Here is a 24859-nt window from a genome sequence, read left to right as displayed (position 1 = left end):
AATACTTTGAAATAAAAGAATCAAATAATTTAAAAAGCACTTACCTTGCCACCGCTGCCCGCCGCGTCCCCGGGGCTCGCTATCTTCCGTCTTCCGTCTTCTATACTAATGCGCATGCGCGGGCGGCTGCGCATGCGCATTTTCTCGTGAAAATGCATTAGTAAAGCGGACGGAAGACGAAAGATAGTGAGCCCCGGGGACGCGGCGGGCAGCGGCGGCAAGGTAAGTGCTTTTTAAATTATTTGATTCCTTTATTTCAAAGTATTTCGGGAGGGCGGGAGGGAGGCGGGTGGCAGCCAGCTACGCTCCATCTGCGGAGCGTGCGTAGTGCCGCCTGGCTCCACCAGCTCCGCAAAATGCGGAGTAGGCAGCACTACGCACACTCCGTGCACGGAGCGTAGCTGGCCGCCCACCGTTAATATATATATATATATATATATATATATATATATATATCACGTTCACACTGCTGCTCGAACGACCCTCGACCAGCCAGCGCTGATGCCGTCAGTAGCAGCAGCCGCTACCTTAATGTCTGCAGGTACTGGATCCCACCAATTAGAAGGAAACAGAGACGGCACACCAGGAAATCTTGCACAAACCCTTTATTGTGCACTCGTTAACCCAAGACGACGCGTTTCGGCGTAAGCCTTTATCAAGTAACCACCATTTTGTTTTTTGCCATACTTATAGTCCCACAACTGTTCCGATACACAATGGACATAAAGAAAATACTCAATAACAAACATCGTTAATGAAGAACTTAATTCGCTTCAACAAATTCTATTGCACTATGTCAGCATTTCGACATTCAGTGTATGCAATTTGGTGAGTACGTGAGGTACGGAAAGTCGGCTATGTTCGGTAACCCCGCTGGCAAAGTTGTCAATGATCGTCATGTATAATTGACAGTGAGCCTCCCCAGGGAAGAGATTTCCAAGTGAATTCTCATGCAATATATATCCCGCATTAATCAAAAAGGCCTGTCAAGGTAAATGAAAATACCATTGTGACGCGGTGCCGGCATTGGCCAATCTCCAGCCGAGGACTGACGGGGCACCGCTAGGTATCTTGGGAGTTGTGGTTTAGGTAGATACCGCGGAACGGGACTGTAGTCCCGAGATTATTTATGGGAGCTCCCTGATTTAGATGCGCGATAAAGCCATGGGATTGGGCTATGCCAGTGGAGGAGAGCTCCCCTCGTGAATTGACCATCATATAAGACTTGCCAGAGGGTAGTTGGTGGTAAAGGTCAAGGTGTGAGTGCTCTTATTCAGGATGAGTGTAAGGTGAGAAATTTCGATCCAAATGAATGTGTTTATACAGTGACAATTCAAAAATAATAACATTAAAATTATACGTAACAACCAACTCAAATTCCAATCCATTAGCATGAGTATGGTGTCATGTTCCTATGTCCAATAAATATATACATTACTTTCAATTCAAACAGTGGGGATATCAAGATACAGTCTACTACTCATTAAGGCTGTGCCTTCCCCGCTAATTGTTTTTTGCATATCTAAACATAGGAAAATGTATCAAATAAAACGTGAAAAAGTGTAACACACAAACCATTCATCACAACGCGGGTATACTTCTGCTCAGCCCTGGTCAGATCTAGGAGCCTATGTGGGATGCCAATTCTTCCCCATAATTCAGTCCTTTTGGGGCCTTACTCTCCATGTCAATGATTTTCCTAGACTCTCTCATCCTCAGCTGTGTTTCGCGGTCCCCACCTCTAATGGTTCTAGGTATTCTATCTATTCCATAGAATCTCAGACTACCATTGTTGCTGCCATGTATTTCTTCATAATGGTGGGCCATGGGGTAATTATGATCTTTATTTGAGATGGCACGAAGGTGCTGCAGAATCCTAGTTTTTAAAGGATGCTTGGTACTTCCCACGTACTGGAGCCCGCATGGGCATTCCAGTACGTAGACAGTAAAATCGGTGTTACAATTAATAGGTTGATTGATCGTGCGTGTTTGACCTGATCCTGTTTTGTAATTTTTGCAAGATTTGCCATTGCGGTCACACTTACAACTCCCACATGTAGTGAAACCATTGGGAATTGGGGGCCATTTCGTGCTTCTATCTTATCCAGGATAGCTTCGGACCAATCTATCCTTTAGGGATCGTGCCCGTCGGTACGTTATCTGAGGTTTATTACCCACTAGTCCCCCCACAATGGGGTCAGATGTTACTAGTTTCCAGTTGGCTCGCATTATTCTTTCCAAAGCCCAGGCTCCCCTACTATAGTTGGTTATCATCCGGGGTGGATTGGGTTGGCTACTACTCTCCATTGCTTTCCTTCTGGAGTCACTCTTAGATGTACTAAATAGGACTTCCTCATGTTTTAGACCCTGAACTTTGGTCTGAGCACTGTTTAACACCTCGTCACTATATCCCCTTTGGCTGAAGCGTTCCATCATGGCCTTCTGTTCAAGTTGGAAATCTGCGTCGGTGCTGCAATTGTGGCGGGCCCTCAACAGCTCCCCATAGGGGATACTTCTCTTAAGGGGAGCCGGATGGTGGTTCGCCGCATGTAGGACCGCGTTTCCGGCTGTGGTCTTCCGGAAAAGACGTGTGGTCAAATCACCATTTTTTATCTCTACTGCCACATCCAAAAATTCACAGTATGTATTGCTAATTACATAAGTGAATTTAAGATTAAGGTTGTTATTTCCTAGATGACTGATGTACTGTCTTGCTAGTGTCTCAGGGCCATTCCAGATTAAAAATAGGTCATTGATGTACCTGACCCACATAAGAATGTGGTCAGTGTACATCTCAGACCCTTCAGCCCAGACCACCTGTTCCTCCCACCAGCCTAGGAAAAGATTTGCTAGGCTGGGGGCAAAACAAGTCCCCATTGCGGTCCCGGAGAGTTGCCGGTATACCGCCTTCTCAAAAAGAAAAATGTTCTCTTGGAGACAGAATAACATCATTTTTTGAAGCATGGTATTGTGCCTCCAACAATCCACATGGCGACTCCTTAAATAATGCATACATGTTTCCACACCCTTCACTTGATTAATACACGTGTACAGAGAGCACACATCCATGCTAATCATATAGTATCCCTCCTCCCATTTCACATCATGCAGTCTTCTAAGAAAGTTTGTGCTGTCTTTGCAAAATGAGTTAAGATTCCGAACATATTCATTCAAGTATAGATCTAGGAATATGGATGTGTTCTCCAACAATCCTCCATTGGATGATACGATAGGACGCCCTGGTGGTCTAGTGGGGTCCTTATGGATCTTGGGGAGGAAGTATATGCAGGGGATGCGTGGATTTTCTGTCTTTAGGAATTTGTATTCATCAGTGTCTAGTAGACCAGTGTGATACCAGTCCCCAAGTAGTGTGTGATATTCCTTAATGGTACGTCTGTACCTTTCCCAATTAATGAGTTCATAACATGAAGAGTCACTCAGCTGTCTCATGGCTTCTTCTTTGTAGTCTTTGTAATTCATTATTACTACATTGCCCCCCTTGTCGGAGGGCTTGATTATAATAGATCCATCGTCTTCTAATGCTTTTAGTGCACTTCTTTGTTCTTTGGTTAGGTTATCCCATTTGGAATTCTTAAAATTCATTCGAGTTCGTTTAAGTTCATTCATCACCACTTGGTTGTATGCTTCTATATTGTCGAATGGGACATTAGGATTGAATTTAGTCTTTAATTTCAGGCCACTGTGTTTAACTCGCTCGCCTGTTACACCACAGGCTTGTAGGATAGCATGCTCATTTCTCTCATTCCCATCTGCCGTTTCCAATTGATACATGTCCTTCAGTAGTTCCAAGTCATGCACCTGCAGACTGACACTAGTGGAACCCACTGGATCTAGGGTTTGTTGCTTGCTACTAGAGCGAGTTGCATACATTTTCATCAATTTTAGTTTTCTAATGAAAAGAAAAAGGTCCACCCTAGTGTCAACATAGTCCAATGGAGTACTGGGGCAAAAGGATAATCCTAATTGCAGCACCGAAATCTCAATGCGGTTCAGGGTTCTATCTGAAATGTTTACGACAGTTTTGTTTGCTTCATTGTGTTCAAAAGTGGATTTGCACATCTTGGTTTTCCTGTGTTTCCTTTTTAACTTTCTTCTTCTACTGGCATTCCGCGTCCTCTTCCTCTTACTTTTTTCGTGGTGCTCTTGCCCCTCGATGTTTGGCCCCTCGTTTGTACTCTGTTCTGTTGGCCTGGTTCGTTTTTCTGATTCAGAATTTCGAACTCCTGATGAATGGTCAGCGGAAGCTCGTCTAAAGGGATACCTCGGGTGCGATCCTCTGTGTCGGTACTTAGGTCTGAGCTTGATCCCGATGTAACTGTCGTAGATTTCTTATTGCTTATTAGTTTAGCCCTGATACTTTTCTGTGCTTTGTCGTACTTTCTGGCATACGTTAGTATCCGTCCCTCAGCATAATCCCGTTTATCCCTGATGAACTTGTGTTGTTTCTTTTGTTTGATGGTTTCCTCGTAGTCTTGCAGTCTTTTTGGGAGTGTCTTATTGAATTCCTCAAACAGTTTTTCAGTTTTATATTTTTCCAGTTCAATCTTGAGTTCTGCTAGATCTTTGCGTGTTGTATTGAGGTCAATTTGAGCGTATTTCACGAGCATTTCAAGCATGCCCTTACAAGTCTTGGCCATGTACGATGCCCATTCTGTAAGTAAGTCTTTGTTAGGATTGTCGTAGGTTGGTACGATACTTATCCTTAATCCTCTAGGGACTCTGCCCACCTCGATGTAGTTCGTGAGGGAGGCCACTTCCCACCACTTATTAATTTCTCGTTTACTCAATCGTTCTAAGAGTGCCAATTTACCTTGACGGGCCTTTTTGATTAATGCAGGATATATATTGCATGAGAATTCACTTGGAAATCTCTTCCCTGGGGAGGCTCACTGTCAATTATACATGACGATCATTGACAACTTTGCCAGCGGGGTTACCGAACATAGCCGACTTTCCGTACCCCACGTACTCACCAAATTGCATACACTGAATGTCGAAATGCTGACATAGTGCAATAGAATTTGTTGAAGCGAATTAAGTTCTTCATTAACGATGTTTGTTATTGAGTATTTTCTTTATGTCCATTGTGTATCGAAACAGTTGTGGGACTATAAGTATGGCAAAAAACAAAATGGTGGTTACTTGATAAAGGCTTACGCCGAAACGCGTCGTCTTGGGTTAACGAGTGCACAATAAAGGGTTTGTGCAAGATTTCCTGGTGTGCCGTCTCTGTTTCCTTCTAATTGATGGGATCCAGTACCTGCAGATATATATATATATATATATATATATATATATATATATTAACGGTGGGCGGCCAGCTACGCTACGTGCACGGAGTGTGAGTAGTGCATAAAAAAGGAGTTCTATATTGACGGACACGCTACGCTACGACGTTGTGGAGGCTCTTTCATTGATGACAGGGGTACTGAAGACCGTTTTTATGTAAGTTTTCTTCTTTTTTTATTCCAGCTCGTTTTTTTGGGTGGGGGGAGACCCCCCCAGCCCGCCCAAGCCCCCTCTTTATTATTTAACCTTTAACTCACATTCCTTTACTACGTATTTCGTAGTAAAGGAATGCGTGGTAAAGGTTATAGTGGTAACCACGCATGCGTAGTAAAGCATGCGTGGTGACTGCATTTGTGGAAACGGCTTCGTTGTAGTGGCTGTTTCCCCTCTGGGCCAAGACCCTGAGCAGTCTTGAGCCCTTTTATTTATACCATCGGGCGAGCCCGCCTTCGGGGTGCATGGGTGCGTGTTCAGCATGAGTGAAAGGGGCGGGTAGCTCCGTCACTACAAAATGTAGCAGATTGGTTAAAGAAAAAAAAAAACATGAATCACCAAACATCACGGTAGTCCCTAAATCACCAAAAGTTACCATAAGCCCATCAGAAAAAGAACCCACTTAGGAAAAAGAATTCCTGCGCAGAGTCTTCTTAGGGGAGCTAGGTAACTTGTGAGAGCCCTGGTGCGGTGATTATGTAAACCAAAAACGTAGGCTACAGAAGTCAGGGCACGCCTACTACATCAGATAGGGTAATTGGAGGGATTTCCCTAGTGAACGCAATTGGGGCCTCCGTTGAGGTTTACCCAGGAAAATGACAGCAGTTCTAGTGCCCCAAACTATGGCTAAAACTTAGAATGGAGGGGGGCATGCACACTGGAAACCCCTAGGTGCAAGTTCAAAACGTGCAGATGTCTGCGAGCATGTAGGGTAACTGCTTGAGTTACCAGGATGATAAGGGGCTGCCGCGTGGAAGACCTCCCGTGGTCTATCCTGGTGCCAGATTTATTGGATTGAGGCGAGGGAAGACGTTTTCTCCAGTGAGTTCTCCTCGAGATCCTCGGGCGATGTTAGGAGAATAAACAGTTGCAGGAAAAACTGAGGGCTCTCCCACTATGAGAATTATGGTAGCTGAACGTCAAAAGGAAAGAAAATATGTGGCGCTCCTATTGGTAGGGTTATTGGGGCTGGGTAGGCAGACACGTTTCTTCGCCCTGGCCCGTAATGAAGTTGAATGCGTTTCTCCTACGGACTCCGGCTCTGGCCCTCACATCACATCTCCCTTTCGGGAGAGAACCGTGTAGAGTTACGCTCTAGTGTTTCCCCCTCATGTGATGACGGGGAACGCTGGGAGCACAGGGCCGCCATGTTAGGCAACGGATTGCCAGCCAGGTTAGAGGCTGAAAGTGCTCCGGTGTTCTTTGTGGAGAAAATATAATACTTAATCTGCATGCGTAGTGCGCCTCTTTGTCGCCGTATATATATATTTGTCCTTAATAATGATTATGTATATAAATATATATATTTTTAATTTATTTTTTAAAGATTTTTTTTAACATATATATAGATATATATTTTAATCGCTCTTTTCACCCTAAAAACGAATTCCACCCTGGTCCCTTTAAATACCCAAGCACCCCAAAATCCTAACCCACCCTTACTCCTTAAAATACCCCACCACCCTTCAACACTAACCCTTCCTGACCCTAGAAATACCCCTGTACCCCAAAACCAAAACCTAGCCCTGAACCCTAAAAATACCCCTGTACCCCAAAACCCAAACCTAGCCCTGAACCCTTAAAAAACCCTTGTACCCCAAAACCCAAACCTATCCCTGAACCCTAAAAATACCCCTGTACCCCAAAACCCAAACCTAGCCCTGAACCCTTAAAAAACCCTTGTACCCCAAAACCCAAACCTATCCCTGAACCCTAAAAATACCCCTGTACTCCAAAACCTAATACTCCTGAACCCCTAAAACATAAACCCGAACACCCCCAAACTAAAACCATATACTTACCTTACACTTAAATATTTAAAACATATGATTTTACCATTCATGCTTTTACAACGAATTTCGTTGTAAAAGCATGCGTGGTAAAAGCATATAAGATATAATGGCATGCGTTGTAATATTTTGCTGAGTAATGGTACTTTCGTTGTAATGGTATGCGGAGTGAAGGTATGCGGAATGAAAGTTGCGTTGTGAAGGTGTTTTTACCGGCTCAACCACGTGACTGTGGGAAAAGCAGCTGGGCCGAGCATGAGCAGGGTGCAGGCGCCGGACACGGGATGCGCAGCCGAGGGCACAAGCAAGCAGGGCAGGCCTCACCTCGAGCACGTGTCCTCACTCTGAAGACCGCAGGCAGTCGCCAATCGAAGCAGGGTGTGCGTCATCTCGTTAAACGCTGGCAGGCCTCCATCACCGGCAGCTGGTGGAACGCAGGATCGGCACCTGCAACACTCGCAGGAGGGGGTCGGAACCGTGAAGGCGGCGGCCGGACGCCGATGGCAGACTCCAGGGCACAGCAGGTGAGGACCAGGCGAGGCGTGGGGTAGACCCACCTCGTAACCAGTGTGGTGTCGCGGGTGTAGCAGGACCCGGACAGCAGGTTAGATAGGCCGCAGAATCTGGTGATATAATAGTGAGATACACTCTCGGTTATTATCTCTGGGCCAGTTATATGATTATACCACGCTAACCAGTACCACGCATGGCATTACCACGCAAATTTTACTTCGCAAGTGGCTTTAGCACGCAGCATTTTTTTACGCAGGATTATTCTACGGTTAAAAAAAAACTTCGAAACATCTTATGTACATAATGATAGTGATAGGCTAAAAAATGTGTGCATATTATTATTAGCGTTAGTAGGCTATATCCAGGTAAATGAGGCATGGAGAGGGGTCAGTCTACAGAAGGAAAGGAGAGAAGCACTTCATACTTTTAAGTCAGGGTAATTTTTATGAACGTAGATTTGTTTTCTTACCTGACACCTGCACGCCTTTCATCTGCAGCCCTTACTTCCACCAACCACAGAAACAAGCGTCCAAACACGTCTAAGAAAATCAAAAAAGGACTTCTATATTGACGGACACGCTACGCTACGACGTTGTGGAGGCTCTTTCATTGATGACAGGGGTACTGAAGACCGTTTTTATGTAAGTTTTCTTCTTTTTTTATTCCAGCTCGTTTTTTTTGGGGGGGGGGGAGACCCTCCCAGCCCGCCGAAGCCCCCTCTTTATTATTTGACCTTTAACTCACATTCCTTTACTACGTATTTCGTAGTAAAGGAATGCGTGGTAAAGGTTATAGTGGTAACCACGCATGCGTAGTAAAGCATGCGTGGTGACTGCATTCGTGGAAACGGCTTCGTTGTAGTGGCTGTTTCCCCTCTGGGCCAAGACCCTGAGCAGTCTTGAGCCCTTTTATTTATACCATCGGGCGAGCCCGCCTTCGGGGTGCATGGGTGCGTGTTCAGCATGAGTGAACGGGGCGGGTAGCTCCGTCACTACAAAATAGAGCAGATTGGTTAAAGAAAAAAAAAACACATGAATCACCAAACATCACGGTAGTCCCTAAATCACCAAAAGTTACCATAAGCCCATCAGAAAAAGAACCCACTTAGGAAAAAGAATTCCTGCGCAGAGTCTTCTTAGGGGAGCTAGGTAACTTGTGAGAGCCCTGGTGCGGTGATTATGTAAACCAAAAACGTAGGCTACAGAAGTCAGGGCACGCCTACTACATCAGATAGGGTGATTGGAGGGATTTCCCTAGTGAACGCAATTGGGGCCTCCGTTGAGGTTTACCCAGGAAAATGACAGCAGTTCTAGTGCCCCAAACTATGGCTAAAACTTAGAATGGAGGGGGGCATGCACACTGGAAACCCCTAGGTGCAAGTTCAAAACGTGCAGATGTCTGCGAGCATGTAGGGTAACTGCTTGAGTTACCAGGATGATAAGGGGCTGCCGCGTGGAAGACCTCCCGTGGTCTATCCTGGTGCCAGATTTATTGGATTGAGGCGAGGGAAGACGTTTTCTCCAGTGAGTTCTCCTCGAGATCCTCGGGCGATGTTAGGAGAATAAACAGTTGCAGGAAAAACTGAGGGCTCTCCCACTATGAGAATTATGGTCGCTGAACGTCAAAAGGAAAGAAAATATGTGGCGCTCCTATTGGTAGGGTTATTGGGGCTGGGTAGGCAGACACGTTTCTTCGCCCTGGCCCGTAATGAAGTTGAATGCGTTTCTCCTACGGACTCCGGCTCTGGCCCTCACATCACATCTCCCCTTTCGGGAGAGAACCGTGTAGAGTTACGCTCTAGTGTTTCCCCCTCATGTGATGACGGGGAACGCTGGGAGCACAGGGCCGCCATGTTAGGCAACGGATTGCCAGCCAGGTTAGAGGCTGGAAGTGCTCCGGTGTTCTTTGTGGAGAAAATATAATACTTAATCTGCATGCGTAGTGCGCCTCTTTGTCGCCGTATGCCACGCTATAAATTGGCGACGAGGACGGGAGGAGGCGGGCGCGCATCATCAGTCCCAAGCACGGCGCACACTCGCGCTGGGACACCCGGACATCGCAAAGAATGCGACAGAGGAGCCACAATTACTCTGCCACATGGCGGCGCCCTGAAATCACCATACAAAGGCAGGTGAGCCCGAAAGTCACAAGACAGCCGGCCGGGCCCACCCCTGTTCCCAAAGGTGCAGAACAGCACCGAGAGAGCAGTGTTACCTCTCCCCCCCCGGAGGAAGTGCAAGTATACGCCAAAGAAGACCTGGCACACACATAAAGGGCGCAGTAATAGCCCTATGGAATATGGCCCGGGTCAGCTGAGACCGGCAGGCAGAAGAGGTGCGCGTGAGCTTACCACGCAGGAAGTGCACGAGGGGGGGTCCGGAAAGAGCGCAGCCTCAGCAGCCACTTCCAGGACTTAACTGACCCAGCGGTGCCTTACCAAGCAACCATTGAAATAATGGGGTCAGACCCAAGAAAAGTCAAAGGACCTGGGTATCAAACGGTATAGAAACAATGTGGTCCTAGACATAACTTAATCCTAACAATGAATGACATTTTTTTCAATTAAATGCAGAATACAATCCTGCAAGTGAAAAGGAAATAAATAGAGAAAAAAAGCCAAATGCATATATCCTTATATAGTACCCAAAAGCATATGCACATATTAATTTGCTCAAGGCAAACTCAATTGCAATTTATTTACATTATAAATCAATAAGACATTTAATGAATACAACAAAGGTATTAGAGATTACTGCCAGGTGCAGTAGGGAGAGGTGCAAAAGTAAGTGCTCAGGTGAAAGAGGCGAAAAGAGGGGGAGGATAGTTTAAAAAGCAAATCCAATAATTCTGAAATGAGCTAAGGTCAGAAACTCTTAGCAAAAGGGAAGGCCTGCCCCAAAATTACTTTCAATTAAATTACTACAGTGTTTGTCACAGTAACACAGCATCTGTGCGAATAGTGGGTGGAAGGGGTGAAGCAACAAGGGTGTAGGTCCCAAATGGGGGGAATTCGTCGATGTTTCGACCCTGATGCGGTTGAGGGTGGATCAACACCTCAGCTACGGGTCTTCCTCAAGACGGGGTGAAGGGGGGACCTAGGTTCAACTGAAACACGCCCCAGCAATGAGGTAGGCAAACCGTCAGTGGTGTGCCGCACTAATCCACAGCTTCTGATTATGTGGAGGAACCTAATAAAGAAGTACCAAAGTGGAAATCAATTCCAAACAACTCCGCTTGTAAACAATAGGAGGGATGAGCTTGGGGGTGGATACAAAAATTACACCACCCGTAGATCCAAACATACATGGGTTCTCCGGATGACTAGCTATTATTTGATTTCCACTTTGGTACTTCATTATTAAGAATAAGCCCGCCGGGGCGAGGACCTCACGTCCCAAGCAGGGGCAACTGACCAGCACGAGCAAAGTGCACCGGGGAGCTCCCCATCCAGGGTGGACGAAGCACCACCAAGGAGACAAGCCGTCATGTGTGCACGAACCTTCTCCCTCATGAACCCGGTTCCCTATCTGCCAAAAACGGGAGAACCAGCTTTGAAATGGAAGGATTGGAAGGAGTACTTCCTGAACTATCTGTCGGCGCTGGAGGGTGAAGGGGATGAAATGTTCCTGAGCAAGCGGAAAAAAAAGATCCTGTTGCACAATCTGGGCCTAGAAGGCATCAGAGTATACATGAACTTAGTAAAGAAGACCAGACCTCAAGACAACGACGACTTGTTCCAACACGCCATAGAAGACCTGGACAGCCACTACCAGGCGGTGGTGTGTACCACAATAGACCGCTTCAATTTCTTTCAAAGGAAACAGATCGCAGGGGAGTCAGTAGACGACTATGTGGCAGCACTGCGAAGATTGGCAGTCACCTGCAAATTCAGAGGACTTCATGATGACTTCATATGGGACCAGATCATCATGCACACTATGAACACGTTCATTCAAGAGAAGCTATGGGTCAGTGGCAACGCCCCTCTCAAGGTGATAGTGGCCATGGTAAAAAAGGCGGAGTTCTCCAAGCCGTGTGCGGAAGCAGCCAAAAAGGACAATGCCAGTTAAGCCACAGTGAGCAAGGTGACAGACGCCACCCCCCAAGAAAGGAAGCCGCCGTTCATAGGGAGCACTAGGCAGCCCAAGAAATATGCACCCAAAACCGCCGCAAACCTGAGGCCCCAAGGATAAAACAAGAACAGTTGGTACAGGTGCGGAAGCCGGGCACACGCGGCCAATGACAAAAGATGTCCAACCTTCAGAGCCAAGTGCCTCTACTGTTGGATCATGGGACACTTCGAGAAAGTCTGTATAGACGCAAGCCCCAGAAAATGTCCGTAAAGTATGTGACGCAGGAATCAGACACAGAAGTAGGGGGGGGCGAAGACCACAATGACAATGTGCATTGCATAGACGACCAAGTCTTAGGCATAGACTGCTCCCGGATCCGCAAGCCATTGTGTGAACTTTCTATAGGGGGGATTCCAGTATCAATGGTTGTTGACTCTGGATCCCCATACACCATCATACAATGCAGCGTTTGGGACTGAGACTTCGCACAAGTGGTAGACACACACCTTCTGCCCCCGGACATCCATCCGGTCACCTTCACAGGAGAACCTATCCCCATGGTGGGATTCTGTTCGCTACTATTTGAATTTAAAGGCTGCACAGCCAAAGGGAAGCTATACGTGGCAGAGAAGGGACCCTCAGTGTTGGGTTGGATGGGCAAAGGAGAATTGGGGATTCAATTGAACCCTGGTGGCACAACACAAGTATGAATAACAGATCCTGCATGCATGTACGAAGCCAACAGGTGGAAGTCAGACTTTCCGGCAGTCTTTGGAGGCACCATCGGAAAGTTAGCAAAGTTTACCCACAAGATATGCCTCAAGGAGGGAGCCAAGCCGGTGACCCACAAAGTGCGGAACAACCCCTTTAGTTGCAGGGACGCAGTACAACAAGAATTGCAATGCTTGGAAGGTAATGGAGTGATTGAGCCCATCGAGAGTGCAGAATGGTTGGCGCCACTGGTCGTAGTTAAGAAGCCCAATAGAAAGGTGATCCTATGCATAGACATGCGGTAGCTCAACCAAAACATCATAGTAGATAAGTTCAGGTTGCCTAGGATAAATGAGATGTTGGCTCAGATGAAAGGCATCAAATGGTTCTCCACGATAGACCTGACCTCGGCATACCACCAGGTAGCGCTACACGCTAAATGCAAGAAACTCACCTCGTTCATCACACCATTCGGGTGTTACCAGTTCCGGGGGATGCCATTCGGTCTAGCATCCGCCGATGTGGTATTCCAGAAGTTGATGCATAAACTGTTCAAAAGACACGGAAGGGGTGCAGTATTTCCAGGATGACATCCTGATCATGACCTAGGAGAACTAAAGCAGACCATGACGCCAAGCTCTCCACAGTGCTGCGCATGCTGATGCAAAACAGCCTCACCACAGAATGGGACAAGTGCAAGTTCAGAGTAACCTCAGTGATGTACCTGGGTCATGAAACAAGCGATGTTATGTTATGTTATGTTACTTTATTTCTTTTATAGCGCACGGCTACTCCAGGGAGCATCCCGGCGCTTTAGCAAAGAATAACAGCATAAAAACGGCAGTCACACAACAGAAAAAAGCAGAGAAAGAAAAGGGTCTATTTCATGAAAAGCCATGTTTTCAGGTCCTTTCTAAAGGCAAGAAGACAGGGAGCCTGTCTCAAGGACAGTGGTAGGTTGTTCCAAACTTTAGGTGTTAAATAGCGGAAAGACCGACCTCCCAATCGTGCGCGCCGAATTACAGGAACAGTCATCATAGACAGACCAGATGACCTGAGAGTCCTGCTCGGTGCATACCGGGAAAGACGTTTCCCGATATACTTGGGGCCAATACCATGAAGGGCCTTAAAGGCCACAGTCAGGCATTTGAAAGTAATTCGCTTGGCGATGGGTAGCCAATGTAGAGTGTTCAGTAAGGCAGTGGCACCAGCTCTCCTCGGGAGTCCAAAGATGGTACGGGCTGCCGAGTTCTGGACAACTTGCAAACGGGTCATAAGATATTTTGGAAGACCCAAAAAGAGAGCGTTTGCGTAGTCCAGTCGTGAACCGATTAATGCCTGAACAACTGTTTTCCTGTGGTTAAGTGAGAGTAGAGGAAGAAATTTCCTCAACATCCGTAAAATGCCGAAGCATTTCCCAACAAGAGACAGGATGTGAGGTCTAAAGGATAGTTCACAATCTACTATCACTCCCAAATTCTTGGCCTTAAAAGAGACCTTGTCAGGAGGAAACATATCTTGTGGCCACCAAGATTTCCAATCGGGTTCAGGGGCGCAACCGAAAAAGAGAAGCTCTGACTTGTCTGAGTTGCATTTTAAGCCATGACATCTAAACCACTCAAACACCGCACCAAGGCAATCCCTGATCTGTCTGCCATTGAAAAACCCACCCCTATCACATGTGAACAGGAGTTGGGTATCATCAGCATATGACACGATCTGGGCGCCAAATGATTCCGCGACTTCCGCCAGAGGGGCCATAAAGATGTTAAACAGCATAGGGCTGAGAATGGAGCCCTGTGGGACTCCCACCTCTAGTGGAGCCATATCAGCGGAAAAGAGAGGCGCCCAGATCGTTTGTCGGCGGTCGGCCAGAAAAGATTTTAGCCAATTCCACACCGTTCCGCGAAGGCCACACTCCCAGAGTCTTGCAAGGAGGACCTCATGAGGAACGGTGTCGAAAGCCGCCGACAAGTCAAGCATGACTAACACGGCCTTTCCCCCAGAGCCGAGTACTTCCCTGATGGCATCGGTGACCTCAAGCAGGGCCGACTCCGTGCTAAAATTAGCGCGGAAGCCAGACTGCGAGGCGTGCAACAGGTCGTTCCCTTCGATGAAACTGGAAATTGTCCTGTGCACGTATGGCTCGGCCACTTTCGCCAGAGCAGGGAGAAGGGAGATTGGCCTGTAATTGGCATGGATGAGGGGGTCCAAGGTGGGTTAAGGTGGATAAAGGAGTTGCTCCAAAACAGGCCAACGTGAAGGCAATCAAGGATGCACCCACACCCAGAAGCAAAGAAGACGTCCGTTCCTTCCTAGGAATGGCAGAATTTTGTAGCAAGTTTGTTTCTCACTTTGCCACTAAAACGCACAATATGCCCCAGCTACAAAAGGAGAAGACAACGTTCGCTTAGTCGAAGGCGTCCTAGGAAGAATTTCTACAAATCAAAGACGACATCTGCAAGGCTGTGCCTCTACATGGATTTGACCTAGGGGCATTATCAATCCTCACCACAGACGCAAGCGACAGAGGGTTGGGGGCAGTCCTCATGCAGAAGTCAGTGGAAGGCGAGATGACAACGGTCAGCTTTGCGTCTCGTTCTCTGGCCCCAAACGAAGAAAGGTTCTGCATGATAGAGAAAGAGATGCTAGCGGCAACCTGGGCAATGGACAGATTCTGCCAATTCCTGTGGGGCTCTAGGTTCCTGCTCAGAAATGACCACAAGCGGTTAGTGAAGGTACTCACATCCAGTGGTCATGCAAGCGCAACACCACGCATAGCGAAAATGATGCTAAAGCCGCTGGACTAAGTATATGATGTTGAATACATTCCAGGTGCCAAGAACAAAGTCGCAGACTACCTCAGCAGAGCAGCAGCAATGGAAGACGCACCTAAGCCAACGGAGGAGGACGACTACACCATAGCGTTCGCGGAGGACCAGGAGGCAGTCATAAGTGCACAAGAGTTTAGAATGGCATATGAAAATGACGCATGCCTCACAGCAATGAAACGGTTCCTAGTCAAGGGGTGGCCACAGAAGAAGCACCTTGACGCAGAACAGCAGAAATTCTACGAAGTCAGAGACGAGTTATCAGTAGGGGACAAAGATGTATTCCTGGTACGAGGAGACAAAGTAGTCCCTCCGGGCAAGTTGGTAAAGCGCATACTCACTATTCTCCACGAAGGACATTTGGGCATAGTGAAAACTAAGCTGAGAGCCAAACAAGCTTACTGGTGGCTCACACTGGACAGCCAGGTGGAGAGGCATGTCAGAGAATGCATGCAGTGCAGCAACGCGGATAAGACACAGACACAGACCACACTGCGACCTCCTTTAGGGAAGTTCCCCAATCCAGTCAACCCTTGGGACAAATTGGCAGTGGACATCCTGGGCCCCATACTAGATGCGCAGAGTGTACCAAAGTATGCCATCGTGCTCATGGACAGGTATTCTTAGTGGCCGGAAATAGAGTTATGTGAAACAGCGGACACTGACACCATACTGGCGTTCCTCACTTCCAAATTTCTGAGAGAGGGAATTCCGAGAGTCATAACGTGTGATAATGGACCCCAATTCACGTCCGATAAGTGGAATGCGTTCATGGAACGGAATGGAATACTGACAAAACACACCCCCGTATATCACCCGGCCGGGAACGGCCTAGCCGAAAGATTTAACAGTCATCATGGGGTCATTACAGGCAGCCATCAGCGCAGGGAAGAATTGGGAAACAGAACTAAAATGTACAGTATGGGCTTACCGCATCACCTCCACCAAGACAGGATATAGCCCATTCAAGATATTGAGGCGCCATGATCCATTCACCAGAGACAATGTGGCTTGGAAACAATGGGCAGTGCAGAGAAAATGGTCTCCTGTGGTGGTGCACAGTAACTTAGAAAAAGAGCAAAATATATGCACAGACCACTATAACAAGCAGCACAATGTCAGAGAAACATCACTGGAAAAAGGAGAATGGGTCAGAGTGAAACTTGCTCAGTTGAGGAGGAAGGGTGACAGCAAGTTTAGTATGCCTCTGCAAGTTCAAGAAATTTACCCTAGATCTGCTCTTTCAAGTGACAGAAAGATATGGTCCAAAGACAGAATGTCCAAGTGCAACAAAGCAATGAAGTGGATCAAGACAGGAGTAACCCAACCAGACAGGAACAACGACTGGAAACTGGACGAGGAGGAAAATACGGAAGACACAGGAGTACCATGTAGTAGCACCATGAGCACCAATGCCGAAGAGTTAAACACTACCAGAACACAGAGGAATCTAGAAGACATAGAACGACAGACACAGCAGGAGCAAGGAGCGGGGAGTGTGGACGTGGGGGGCAAACACCAGAGGCATCCAACGATGCCCCTCCCAGCGGTAGCAGAGACAATAGGGCAGGTACCCCGTTGAAACACAACCGCACAGGCAGAGCTGTGGTCCTGGTATCATGAGTACGACATGAAAGCATAACCACCCATAATTGTGAACTTCCATCCCCTTTATGCCAGTTTGTTGTTTAAATGTAATATTGCTGAAGGGGGGAGATATGTAGAGTTGCGCTCTAGTGTTTCCCCGTCATGTGATGACGGGGAATGCTGGGAGCACGGGGCCGCCATGTTAGGCGACGGATTGCCTGCCAAGCTAGAGGCTGGAAGTGCTCCCGACGCTCTTTGTAGAGAAATTTAAATACTTAATCTGCACGCGTAGTCTGTCTTTTTGTCCCCCTACGCCTCGCTATAAACCGCCCTGAAAGATGGTTTCCCTTGCTGGGAAGGGGGTGCAATTCACAAGCCCTACGTAGGCTAAGGCCCATGCTCCATTTATTCCCTAGGCAGAGTCCTGTAGCTGCGCTTCGCCTTGGGCTGATTTGGGATTACTACAAATCAATACACATCCCTTCCCCATGCGCTGGGTTAGGCAAAACAGGGTTGCTGCACATGCACTAAACTGATGAGTAATCAATCCCCCACGCCACAAGCGCTAGGGACAGAGGGCACTGAGCATGTTATCCGGCCATTAAAGTGGACAATAACTCGCTCATCAAGTACTAGGTTTTTCTTTTTTAAAACACGGGGCAGGCCACGAAGCCCAACATGCAGTGAGCAGCAAACAAGCATGCCAGCACACCCAAGCCAGTACGGTAGGCATGGTGGTTCCTCTCCCTATCACCACAGTACCTAAGGAATTCCAAAGTCAGGGAGTAGTAGGCAGCAGGGCAACAAGCAGAAAAGCAATCATGTGAGCCCTTTAGGCAACCCAGCAGATATCAGGGCAACAACAGAAGTAGCAGTGCAGTTGAGTCTTTTGGGCAGTGAAGCCAGTCCTTCTTACAGTTTCAATGCCTAGGGGTCAGAGCCCTTGTACTTATACTCTGGTGCCTTGTTTCTAGAAGGTAGGAGAAGTTTCCAGCAAGGCCAGTACATTTCCAGGAGTTTCTCTCCTCCCTTACCTTTGCTTCAGACATCAGTAAAGGGTAAATAGGCCGTTTGTGTGAGGGCAGGACACAACCTATACAAATGTAAAGTGTCAACCACCCTGCTAGACCATCATTGGCCTGAGTCTCTCCTCCATTTTTTTGTTTGCCTCCTCTGTTTACAATGTTTTTGCTGGTATATTGCTTTGGGCACTGTGCCACTGCTGATCAGTGCCACAGTGCAAGTGCTCCCTGTGTTAAATTAATATTGATTGGATTCCATGTTTGGCTTATTTGGTTTACTGTCAGTCCCTAGTATAGTGCACCAGGAGTGCCAGGGCGTGTAAATACAAATGCTGCTAGTGGGCTTGCAGCACGTATTGTGCCACCCACAGAAGCAGCCTGGTAAAATGTGTCTAAAGGTCTGCCATTGCTAGGCCTACGTGCAGTCTGGTACTGTCACGCGGACTGCGCAAGTACACCTACTTGCCAGTCCCCCAAACCTTCCCTTAACTTCATGTTAGTCACCCCTATGGTAGGCCCGAGGGCAGGGTGCATTGAGAGCATAAGGTAGAACAAGCCCTGATGTGTGTGGCCTGACCTAATAGTGAATTTCAGCCATATTAATTTTTCACCATTGTAAGGTTACCTGCTCTCCATAAGTTAGAATGGGCTGCCAGGGTTATTAAGCGCTATAATCCTAGCGGGCTCGGGGAGCAAGGTACAATATCGAGTTTGGTATCCCTGACCTCAGGGTTTAATAACGCATCCGTTTGGGTGGATGGTTTTGGGACTCTGGGTTTGAAAATAGCACTTTTAGAAAGTGGCTATTTTCTTGTCTTACTATTACCGGTCTCTGCTGGTTTGGTGTGTGTGTGACAGGAGCTGGGTGGCTCCAGAGGTCTGAATGAGTCAGTGTGGTGTGAGTGAGGCATTTGCATTGAGAGTAGGGGAAGAGTAGCTCCTGATAGCCTGCCCTGCCTGACACAATGCTGGCTCCACCTCCTGCCGGGCGACTGATGGCTCTGCTCCTGCCAGTGACAATACTGGCTCCACCTCCTGCTGGGCGGCTGAGGACCCTGCCCTGCACAGTGAATAGGCCAGGTGCCTTGGCCTGGCTACACCCACAACAAACCCAGGATGAGGGGAATTCCCCTGCATGGACAAAGGGATCAAAGCAGAAAAGGGGTATAAGAGAAGGACCCCTGAACCAAAGAATTTAGATCACTTCTTACAAGGAACCCTGACCCAAGGACAAGAAGCCTGCTGATCCAAGGACTTGCCTACCCCTTCTGCCAGAGTGCTGTTTGCTGGGGGGAATCCTGCAGTCACTTCTTTATTTTTGCCAAGGAACCAGGAGAGAGGAGCAGAGTGTGTACTCTCAAACTTTGCCAAGGAAATCTACAAGGGCTGGAAGAGTGCCAGCCTCCTGTTGAAGTCACAGGGCTAAAGGACTTCACCATTTGCTGAAAGTGCTTGTTGCTGGAACCTGAAAGTCCAGCAACTCTGAAGAAATCCAGCCATCCCGACGCCGACGGACGCCGCCGAATCCAGCTCGACATCGTGAGTGCAGCTCCCGTGTCCCGCATCTTCGACGCCGGCCGCTGGGCCCGATCGACGCTAGTAGCGAAGCCGCTGCCGACGCCTCGACCCCGAGCTCTCTCGACGCCGTGAGCGCTGCTCACTCTTGCAACATCGACATCGATGACGACGCCGTATCCTGCTTCGCCTGGTGAGCGCTTCTCCTGCCTGACATCAGTCGATGCCACTGCAGATCGCCCCGACTCCGAGGCCCGATCAACGCCGAAGACTTGACGCCGGGACACCTCGACGCCGTAGATCATCTTTTCTTCGTTTTCCAAGGTACTGTGTTGTGGGGGTCTGTTTCGACTCCGGGCTCGACGTAGCGCTCTCCGCGGTCGACGCCGAACCTTTGGATTAACTTTGCCTCGACGTCGTGTGACTCCTTTGGGGGTTACATTGTTGCCAAGAACTGTGATTTAAAGAAGAAGAGTTGCTTTTGTTACTAAAGACTTGTGCTAAGAAGAAACTACACTTGAACTATTATTTTTTTCCTTCCAAGAGTATTTATTAAGATTGAGGTATATTTTTGTCGTTATTTGGTCTTGTGCTAAGCCTTATATAAATATCCGTATTTTTATAATACTACTGTGTCGTGTCCATTTGTAGTGTATTCACTTTATTACTGTATGTGGTCATAAATGCTTAACACACTGCCTCGGAGATAAGCCTGTCTGCTTTGCCAAGCTACCAAGGGGGTGAGCAGGGGTTATCTAAGTGTGTGATTCCCTTGCCTTGACTGGAGGAGGTGTGTCCCTATTTGTCAGAAGTGTATACCTCTGCCAACTAGAGACAGCCAAGTCTAACACCCCTCATTCTCCCACCCTAGGGAGACCATTCAACATGTGGATGAATGCAGATGCAACCCAGTTACAGCTAGCCCCCTCTGTGTGATGGCTGTCTGGAAAGTACAGTCATAAGCACTGAGAAATGCCCACGATATAAAAGTAGTAATAGGTAAAGATGCCTTCAAGGGATTTCATTAGCTCTTCTCAGTCAAATTGTGTACAGATGAGTCACTTGTGTGTTAAGCCACAATTTGTGGCTCAACCTTGAATAATCTAAACAACAATGAAGTTATTCACAACACCAATATTCAGTAGAACACTTATAGACACAGTTATATATTTCTTCAAGACTACATCTTTGGGTTAATGTCTAAATCTGCCAATAGTGTGACATTTAGACCTTAATCCAAAGATGTAGTCAAAATCTAAGTAGACCATGTATTTTCACAGAGGAGAATGAGTGATACAAAAGCTATCACCAAAAGCAACTTGAGATAGATCCTTTTTATCAAAGTGCTACTTACTTTGATCAAGTTCGGTATTCAATTCGAACCAGATGGATCAACGTTTAAAAACACCGAAAGGGCCTTGCAAATAGGCTCCTATGGGTGTACGGACAAAGAATATCTGTTTACAAAACATATGGTAACATAGAGGCAACAAAGTTCCCAAAAGACAGCGCAATCTAGTTTTGCCTAAACTCATCAGGTTGATAAACTGAACCTATCAAAATGATGGCTTGGTCCAAAGACATTTAGCCAATCGTTGAAAATGAAAAAGAAAACAAATTAACTTAGATGGATATGCTCCTAACGTCTAAAGAGACAGGGGTGTTTGAGCGTGGCCGCCATTTGAGGCGGTCGCCGAGGGTGGGTCCTGGCAGCCTACAGAAGCAGCCCGGCTGGGCACGGGTGCAGCTTATGGGCATGCTGTGCGGCCCGCGCTTGACACCAGTGCTGAATTAGGGATTTGGGGAGCGCGGGCCTGTGGCCTCCCCCGGGCACAGTGAAGCCATCAAATGAGGGACACTCGGCCCTGGGACCCACCCAGCATAGGATCAACGCAGTAAGGCACCCAATACCACATAGTAACACGCCTGCAGGCCCTAATTGGTACAAGGCTCCATACCCTGGGCCAAACAGAGCCCGGAAACCACAGGAGGGGCATTTATAGCCGATCTGCCGCCTACCGAGACATTTTGATACTGCCGGGACCCACACTGGGGTCCCCAGCGTGAACACTGGCAGATAAAGTCAGGGCAGTCCAGCAGTGACGAGACCTACACACTGAGAGGGGATACCAGGAGTCATCCCGTGCCTATGAGACCGCCCTGAGGATCCCATCTTGGGCCCTGCATGGCATTGACCCAACGCTACACATCCCCTTTTACAAGGGTAGAATATGACCTCCACCCGAGGGAAAAAGGACACAACGCTAAAGGAACTCTTCACACATACTCAGGGTGGTGCCACGGCTAGCCCCTCACTGCTAGGCGGCTCTCCCTCCTCACAGATGGGTGAACCCAAAAAATAACCAGTGACACGGGTCTTTCTAGAATCCCTATTCACGGCACTGCGAGGTGACCTACAAACGGTGAAGCGCAACCTTACCTCTGAAATGAAGGACATACGCAAGGATGTGGACAGCGTTGGCGAGAGCGTCACAGTGCTGGAAGACAAAAGCGACATTAGGGATTCCGAGATGGCAGCTTTACAAGAAGAGGTCATCCGCATTTATGATCAGCAAGTGGACCTGCAGACTCATCTGGAAGACCTGGAGAACCGTTCCCGCCATCACAAAATCAGAATTCGTGGGGTGAGAGCAAAAGAGGAGGCAGGTGACATCGTCCCGTATGCAAGAGAACTTTTTAACCATATTCTGGGCTATACACTTGATGCAGATCTTACAATAGACAGAGCACACAGGGTGGGTCTGTCATGTTCTGACAAGGCCCCCACCACCGGACATACTGGTATGCGTCCAAGACTTTCGTACCTAGGGGGAGATACCCTGCAGGCCAGACTGAGGCACCAGATCACCTTTCTCTACCAGAACCCCGTTCTGTACCAAGACATAGCTGCACTCACCCTGAAGAAGCGGAAGACCTTTTGGCTCTTCACCGAGCATCTATGCCAGTGCAACATTTCATATAATTAGGGACACCCATTTTGGCTAATTTTCCGGCTAGATGGCAAGCTTTACCAACTCCGCTCCCTATCCGAGGCAAGCCGAATGTTCGGCGTTGATATCCCAGATGAAGACGACGATGGAGGCAGCCCCACTCAGGGGACGGGAGCATCCCAACAGTGTTGGCGGCTGCCAGGACAGAGATGCCGCACCAAAAGACCTGACACTGTGGAAATCTCAAACGGGCAACAGGCGGTGCTAGATGCCCTGCCTGAGGCACTTGAAATGATGCAGACATCGTGATCGACACCTGAACCGACGATGCTTCCTATTTTTGCCAATGGGGTGGCTGGCAGGGAGGGGGGGTGGGGGCTGACCTTGGCCACAACACGGCCCCCATGAAGAGACTCTGCCGATCGTTTTTGGAAGATGGACTAAACTATGATTTTCAACTTTTTCTGGTACCTGTTGTGCCAATCATTTTTGGGGGTTTTGCTATTCCTTTTCTTCCTATTGTTCTTGGGGTTCCCCACCCACTGTCCTCCGACCTTTGCATCCACGCCATGGGCTTAATAGGTGTCTCTTACAGTCGCACAACACCCAACACTCGCCGGTTGGATTTCAGGGCCCTTCCCCACGCAACAGACCTGTTGTTTTCAAATGCCACTGAACACCCTCAAAGTCCTCACGCTCAATGTGAGAGGGCTCAGCAATACCGTCAAGCGTCAGGCCATCCTTTTCTATCTGGAGAGTACCAGTGCTGACATCTGTCTCCTCCAGGAGGCGCACCTGCTAATGAAAGATTGCCACCGACTTAGGTCCCACATGTTCCCGTCACAATTCTTCTCGTTCATGCCTTCCAAGACGGCAGGGGTGGCGGTTTTAGTCTCCCAGACATTCAAAGGGAAGGTGATACACAAGATAGCACAAATTAATGGTAGGCTACTTACATATCATTTCTTAATTTGGGAACACTGGCCAGTCATAGGGTCCATATACGCACCCAACGAAGGACAGGAGCGGTTCTTCCATGAGGCACTGAATGATGCAACCGCCACGACGGAGAGGGGAATCCTGCTGGGGAGCGGCCTCAACTTGGTACTCAACAACACCCTAGGCAGGTCTGCCCAACGCACGGGACAGGTCGGAGCTCTCCCACCCGCCGGATTGGCGCGGCTTGACGACTTCGGCCTAGTGGACCTATGGAGATGCTCCCACCCGCTTTGAAAACACTCATACTACTCTAGTGCCCATAAAACGTATGCGTGCCTTGACTACTTGATAGGCTCGACAGCGATCCGCGACATCACAAATACAGTAGAAATTCTAGTAGCGGCAATGTCTGACCATGCTCCTGTGGTGGCTACTCTTGCACTACCACCTATCCAACAGCCAACGCGGCGGTGGCGCTTATGGGACAGCCTTCTACAGCACACAGATGTGGCCGCTCACATACAAAAAGAGCTGGAAGAGTATCTAAGATATAACGACAATCCCGATATACACCCATGTCCACTAGATTGGAGGTAATCCGGAGTGAGCTAATCACCTTATCGTCTGTGGATAATGCGGACCACAAGCGCAAGAGAGAGGAACTCACACAGAAAGTGAGGGAGCTGGAACAAATGCACCAACGCACCAGGGCCCTTCGCACCTGGCGCCAACTGATGGCAGCCTGGGCACAGCTGGCGGCCATCGACCGTTACAGGGCGGAGTATGCTGCACTCTGCTTGTGCCACTCCTTCTACATCAGGGGGACAGGTGTGAGCAGCTGCTAGCATACAAACTAAGGGAGGCCCAAAAACTCCACGGGGTACAAGAGATTAGGAACCAAGGGGGGACAGTGACTACTGATGATGCAGCCAAAGCCGAGACGATTCGAGATTTCTTTGCTAGTTTGTACAATGAGCAGCTGCTGCTTCAGGAGGACATAGAGGAATACCTGCACAGGCCCACCTTCCCACACTGAATCCAGAGCAGGCGAGCACATAGAAAGGGAGATACGAATTGAAGAAGTTATAGCAGTCATTTCCAGATTTAAGCTTGCTAAATCCCCAGGCCCAGATGGCTACTTTGCGGCCTTCTACAAATAATTCTGCTCCAAGCTTGCACCCCTTCTGACTCGGCTTTTTAATTCCTTTGTGTCTGCTGTGGCGATACCCCAATCCAAGTTAGGGGATGCGATTGTGGTAATCCCCAAGCCAGGAAAAGATAAGACTACCTGCAGGGAGTACAGGCCTATTTCCCTCCTGAATATTGATCTGAAGCTATACACGGGGATCCTAGCGGCTTGGCTGGCTCCTTACATGCCAGGGCTTGTCGACCCCGATCAGGCTG

This window comes from Lissotriton vulgaris, chromosome 8 (genome assembly GCF_964263255.1).
Source record: "Lissotriton vulgaris chromosome 8, aLisVul1.2, whole genome shotgun sequence".
NCBI lineage: Eukaryota > Metazoa > Chordata > Amphibia > Caudata > Salamandridae > Lissotriton > Lissotriton vulgaris.
The sequence above is the reverse complement of the archived record's forward strand: the minus strand, read 5'-3'. Positions refer to the sequence as shown.